This window comes from Mus pahari, chromosome 20 (assembly GCF_900095145.1).
Source record: "Mus pahari chromosome 20, PAHARI_EIJ_v1.1, whole genome shotgun sequence".
Lineage (NCBI taxonomy): Eukaryota > Metazoa > Chordata > Mammalia > Rodentia > Muridae > Mus > Mus pahari.
Genome location: NC_034609.1, coordinates 28,573,957 through 28,579,404, shown reverse-complemented (window position 1 = coordinate 28,579,404; position 5,448 = coordinate 28,573,957).

Here is a 5,448-nt window from a genome sequence, read left to right as displayed (position 1 = left end):
GTAGAGGCAACAGCTATGTTAAAACCCAGGATCCCCACCCCCACCCCTTTCTGAGCACCGTGGTTTGCTATGACTCGGGAGAGGCAAATCCATGGTTTTGAAAGATCCAGCAACAGAGTTTTGGAGTCCTGGGCCTGACTGATGTTTTTGGGAGGCTCCGGAGGCAGCACTAGCCTTTTCCTCCAGGCTGGCAGAGCTGCTCCATAGGCAGGCGCCATGAATCAACCATAGGCACCTCTGCCATGTTGATAGATTTTCCTGCCACTAGTGTTAATGTCCTGAAAGCCCTTCTTTCCCACCTTCAGCCTCCCCATCAAAAGGAACAAGATCTGTAATACTCAGTAGCTGCTTGGTGAGGCTAGCTGGAGGGAGCTTAGGCCAGAGTCTTTCTTCTTCTTCTTTTTCAAGATTTACTTATTTATTTTATGTATGTGAATACACTGTAGCTGTACGGATGCTTGTGAGCCTTCATGAGGCTGTTGGGTATTGACATTTTAGGACCTCTGCTAGCTCCAGTCAACCCAGCTCTCTCCAGTCGGCTCTGCTCGCTCCGGCCCAAAGATTTATTTATTATTATACACAAGTACGCTGTAACTGTCTTCTGACACACCAGAAGACAGTGTCAGATCTCATTATGGGTGGGTGTGAGCCACCAGGTGGTTGCTGGGATTTGAACTCAGGACCTTCAGAAGTGGAGTCAGTGCTCTTACCCCCTGAGCCATCTTGTCAGCCCCTTAGGGCAGAATCTTGTTTCACCACTGGGGCTGTTCCCCGTGTACAGGGGAGGAGAAGCAGGCTGTGGGGGGCAAAAGGCCTACCTGAAGATAGAACCAAGGTCACGTCCAGACAAGAACACAATGTTCCCAGATTCTGCTTAGGAACCATGGGGAATCCTGCTCTACCTAGTCATCTAGAATTAGCCTTAGGGGTTTCTTTTTCAGGGCTCAAATAGACCCCTCTATATCCCCTCCCAATGGCTCTCCAAACAAATCCCAGCTCAAGCCCTGTTGACCACAAAGCTGGTGGTGAGAGATTCCAGTCTAGTCTTGGTTAGCTTTCCCTGGGATAGCGTGTGGCTCTGCCTGAACTCCCTCTTGGGGTTTTTTTTAATGGGCTTAGTGGACATTGGATGAGGTCTCCAATCCAGGGGGAGACCATAAGAGTTTCTAGGCTAGGCTGGCTAAGAGATCTCTGGGCAGAGTGTCTCGGGGGCTACCCTGCCTGTATGGAGGGCTGGGGTTGGTCAGAGCTGACCCCCTGCCCTTACCCATAACTCTTTAGGAAAACAGTGTATCTGAGAACCCTTTTCAGCGTCTGTTTCCCTCGAACGTTCCCAAGTTCTAGCCATCTACTATGTGAACATGCTAGCTGTAAGAGATCAGTTTTGGCTCAAGACCCCCAAGACTAAGTTCTTAGCACAAAGGAGATTTATTTGCCCCAGAGGAACAGAGGGCAGAGAATAGGAGACAAAGACAGGAGCTACAGGAAGAGGGAGAAGGGGAAGAGAACAAGAGAGAGGGGCAGGGCTCTTTGTCCTAGAGGACAAAGAACTTCCTCTGGATAGAGAGGAGACAGACTTGGCACACAGGAAAGTGGTGGTTTACAAAGGTAAAAGAGGAAACCCTGTGTTAGAATGAGGTGTTTAATTTTAATTGGGCATGTTAATTAGGTGAGCCAAAAGGGACTTTTGATTGCTGGATTTCAATACTTTGATAGCTGGACCTTGGTAGTTGGCCTCAAAAGAAAGAAGTAGCTAAATAAGGGAACAGACCTTGAGGGGTGGCTTTAGGAATGTAATCTAACAGTATTTAGCAAGGCAGAGGGAATAAGGGAGAAGGGCAAGGTCTGCCAGAGCCATGTTTGCCAGGCTGGGCTGGCCAGACAGAGTCCCTTTGCCAGTTCCAGTCTATGAAGAATGAACTCACTGTCCAATTCGGTACCACAATCTCCTTGGGTCAGCTCTCTCCTATTCCAGTTCTTCTACATACTTCTGCAACCTCCAAGATCTTTCTGGAAAGTCACTATGCCTAGGACATGTTCCTGTTGTGGTCCTCAGTGCTTCAGAGCAGGGTCTGTGCTTCCTGCAGACTTACGGACCTGGTATGCCACCTGAGCCACACTGCTGGAAATGAACAAGCCTGACTCAAGACCTCTGATCCTGCGGCTCCCTCTGATCGACAGAGCTTCCCTCTTCTCTCATGTCTGGTCTTTCTGCCTTTTCTTTTTTTTTTTTTTTTTAATATTTATTTATTATTATATCTAAGTACACTGTAGCTATCTTCAGATGCACCAGAAGAAGGTGTCAGATCTCATTCCAGATGGTTTTGAGCCACCATGTGGTTGCTGGGATTTGAACTCAGGACCTTCAGAAGAGCAGTTGGTGCTCTTAACCACTGAGCCATCTCTCCAGCCCCCTACCTTTTCTTACTAGTCCTTTTAAATGCTTCTTCTGAAAGCCCTTCTAGACTCTCCAGCCCCACCCAAGTTTGGTGTTTTCCTCTGTGGTCCCATAACCTTCCAGCCTATCCATTCTTGCATCCTCCACACCCAGACTCCATCAGTGGCCATTCAGGATAAGAGTCTGCTCACCTGCTGCTACCTTCTTAGTGCCTAGGCAGTATTCTCTGCCAGGTTGGGTTGTCCTTATTCTCTGGCAGTCTACCTATGTGCCTGAAGTTTACCGACTTCAGTCTCTTTCCTTTTGATGAAAGGAAACTCGATGACGTTCTTGGCCAATCATTCCGTTGTCCTTTTATCTGCCTCTGTTTCTCTCCTCGATTCCCACCCTTTAATTTGCTCTTGCTCTATTGAGTACCCTAGGCAGTCTCATTGCCACCATATGTCTTCATCGATCCATTTCCATTGCCAGTCAGTTTCCCAGGGGCCTGGATTCCTTTTGACACAGTTAATGGCACTGGCACACAGAAAGAGGTGGCCCAAACTCTTTAAGTGATCTCCCCCCCAAAAGTCTGGACCTGCCAGGCTTGAGAGAGATCACTTGCAGAAAGAGCAAGGCAGACACTCACTTCTTCCCCGACTGAGGCCAATCTGAAAGGAGCGTGGGCATAGAAAGGGCCACTGCGGCCAGGCCTCAGCCCCTCCTGCCCAGGCCCTTGTAGAACCCATAGGGAAAGAGAAGTGCTGCACAGCAGTCTCTCTAGCTAACCCATCTTTCCTCCTGAATCCTTTCCTACTCTTTCTTTGAGGACTTTCGGCTCCTACCATTATATGTCCTAGGCATTGGAGCCATCATTCTAGGGCTCCAGTGTGTTCAACAGCAGTTGCAAAGGTCATGTTAGAAGGACCCTGATGTGTCTGGCGCTCCAGATCAGACCCCACTGCCTCTTTTCCCAGCTCCCCTTTACCTGATGCTTCCTTGTATCCCAGGGCTTTTTACTAGGTTAGGGTCTAAGCGAAAACTCCTGGAACCTCTCCTCTTGCAACCTGCAGACCCCTGGAGGCAAAGTCTGATCCCAAAGCCATATATATACATATACATACATACATACATATATATGAATATGAATATATTTAAATATACATTTATATAATATAAACATATATTTATAGATAATATATTAATATCTTACATATATGTTATATAATGTATATAAATACATACATACACATATATTTTATTTTATTTTTATTTTTTAAAGATTTATTTTATTTATTATATGTAAGTACATTGTCACTGTCTTCAGACACACCAGAAGAGGGAGTCAGATCTCATTACAGATGGTTGTGAGCCACCATGTAGTTGCTGGGATTTGAACTTAGGACCTCCAGGAGAGCAGTCAGTGCTCTTCGCTGCTGAGCCATCTCTCCAACCTTATATTTTATACATATTTATATACGCACACATATATGTATATATATATTCATACATATATGTACATATACGTATATACATTCAGGGCAAGGACCTAGGAAAGGAAGCCTATACATTCATTTAGGAGTGTTGAGGACCTTGATTGAACTCCATACTGCCTACTTTCCTGCAGCAAGAGCAAGAACAAGAACGCACTGTGGGTTTCCAAAGCCTGGTTCTGCCACGGTCACCATCAGGGACTGGTTTGCACACTGCTAACCCAGACCCAGAGAAATGATGAGGGCCCTGAAAAAGCTAGAATACACCAGGTGTCTCAGTGGCAGTTCCAGGACTGTGGCTGTGTTGTCTCAGCGTTCCAGCTGCTGCAGGATGCATTGATGACTGGCTCCAAGGCACATGAGATGGGAGGCCCAGGAATCCTCCCAGCGGCGTCCAACCCTCTTGCTCTGCCACCAGTCAGCCGCTGTAAGTTCCAGGCCCAGGCGCCCTGGAGTCCGCTCTGGCTCTGGACAGGAGCCAGCGACCGGATCCATCACTGCAGCTGGCATGAGGCCAGATGGCTGGTCCTCCGGAGCTCCCAGGCAGCAGGCGCTGGCGCTGGCGCTGTGCAGGGAAGGCTAAGACCCGCTCCTGATTGCCAGAGCCTGATGCGCGAGGAGGAGTCTCAGCTGCAGTGCTGCGGGGCCAGCGATCAGCGCGACTGGTGGAACACTAATTGGTCCTTTCCCGGCCTGCTTGGCTGTTAATTGCTCCTTCGAGTGTAAGAGGTGTCGGAGAAAAAGAAGGGGCGCTGCCTCCAGAGCCGGAAGCCAGAAGCCAGGCTCCAGCCCCAAGTTGGGCTTCACTGCGAGCGGAGGCGGTGGCTTGTACCTGTAAAGAGTTCACCATCCCTCCTGGGTTGGCCAACAAAGGTAAAGAGACAAGAGAACGTAGGCAGAGTGTGCGGTCTGGGAAGGGGCTGGTGGAAGACTGCATCTTCTTGGAGGGATAAGACTGCACCTTCTTGCAATGGGATTTTACAGCGGGGGAAGGGAGAAATTAGGCTCAAATTCCAGCTGTCCACCTGGCTCCCTTCCAGGTTGCCCATTGGTATTCTATGCTGGATCCCCAGGGGAGGTGGAAGGTCCTAGAGTGTCCCCGGAGCCTTTGTTATTCTGTCAGCCACAGCCTTGCTGGAGTCTGAGCTCTTTACTCTCAGCGGTGCTTCTTCGTTTGGAGGATAAACACCCTTCCTTAGGCTTGGGTGAACAGGCTAACGGAGGAATATTGAAGGAGAAAATCAAGTTGGAGTGGAGACTCAGGTGCGCAATCCCGCACCTTGGAGGCAGGAGAATTGTTAAGAGTTCGAAGCCAGACCCAACACTCTCATATTGGGTTACAATATGAGACCCTATGTGAAGAACAGGATAAATAATAGGTGCTGGAGAGATGGCTCAGTGCTTAAGGGCACGTTTTTTTCTCTTGCACCCACATGATGGCTCCAAACATCCGTAATTGCAGTTTCACTGATCCGATGCCCTCTTCTGAAGTCACACATGGTGCATACACATGCGGGCAAACACTCACATACATAAAAAAATTAAATACATAAACCTTTTTTTTTTTTTTTTTTTTTT